Source organism: Oryctolagus cuniculus, chromosome 20 (assembly GCF_051225735.1).
Source record: "Oryctolagus cuniculus isolate XC-2025 breed Fujian yellow rabbit chromosome 20, ASM5122573v1, whole genome shotgun sequence".
Taxonomy (NCBI): Eukaryota; Metazoa; Chordata; class Mammalia; order Lagomorpha; family Leporidae; genus Oryctolagus; species Oryctolagus cuniculus.
In genome coordinates this window covers 5,087,668-5,088,725 of record NC_142886.1, presented here as the reverse complement: position 1 = coordinate 5,088,725, position 1,058 = coordinate 5,087,668, and positions in this window count along the sequence as shown.

The window sequence follows — 1,058 nt, the reverse complement described above, 5'->3', positions numbered from 1 at the left end:
CCAGATCTTGCTACAGCCTCTGTGTTTGTGTTTTCTGGACATTCACTGTGGACTTTACGGTTTTGAATGCATTTTAGCATGTAAGTTTTTGCTTTAGCTGGCAAACGCTAATTGGTACCACCTGGAGTCAAATCCTCCACACATTCGAGTTTTCTAGGAAGAAAGCTTCAGAAACCTGAGAAAACATGATATTTCCTTCTGTAAACATGGCATTGGATGCATTTGCCAAACAGGAAGATTGTGCTTTTCTCCAAAACCACTTTCACGGTGATTTTTGGTTAAATTGCACCTGAAATTCACTACAATTTGTCCAGATACTCCTGGATGAAAACAAAACTATCTGGTGTGTTGTGGCTATCTCAATTCCAGATCTTGCTACAGCCTCTGTGTTTGTGTTTTCTAGACATTCTCTGTGGACTTTACGGTTTTGAATGCATTTTAGCATGTAGGTTTTTGTTTTAAGCTGGCAAACACTAATTGCTTCCACCTGGAGTCAAATCCTCCACGCATTCGAGTTTTCTAGGAAGAAAGCTTCAGAAACCTGAGAAAACATGATATTTCCTTGTGTAAACATGACATTGGATGCATTTGCCAAACCGGAAGATTGTGCTTTTCTCCAAAACCACTTTCACGGTGATTTTTAGTTAAATTTCACGCGAAATCCACAACAATTTGTCCAGATACTCCTGGATGAAAACAAAACTATCTGGTGTGTTGTGGCTATCTCAATCCCAGATCTTGCTACAGCCTCTGTGTGTGTTTGTGTTTTCTGGACATTCTCTATGGAGATTACGGTTTTGAATGCATTTCAGCATGTAAGTTTTTGTTTTAAGCTGGCAAACGCTAATTGGTTCCACCTGGAGTAAAATCCTCCACACATTCGAGTTTTCTAGGAAGAAAGTTCCAGAAACCTGAGAAAACATGATATTTCTTTCTGTAAACATGACATTGGATGCATTTGCCAAACAGGAAGATTGTGCTTTTCTCCAAAACCACTTTCACGGTGATTTTTGGTTAAATTTCACACGAAATCCACTACAATTTGTCCAGATACTCCT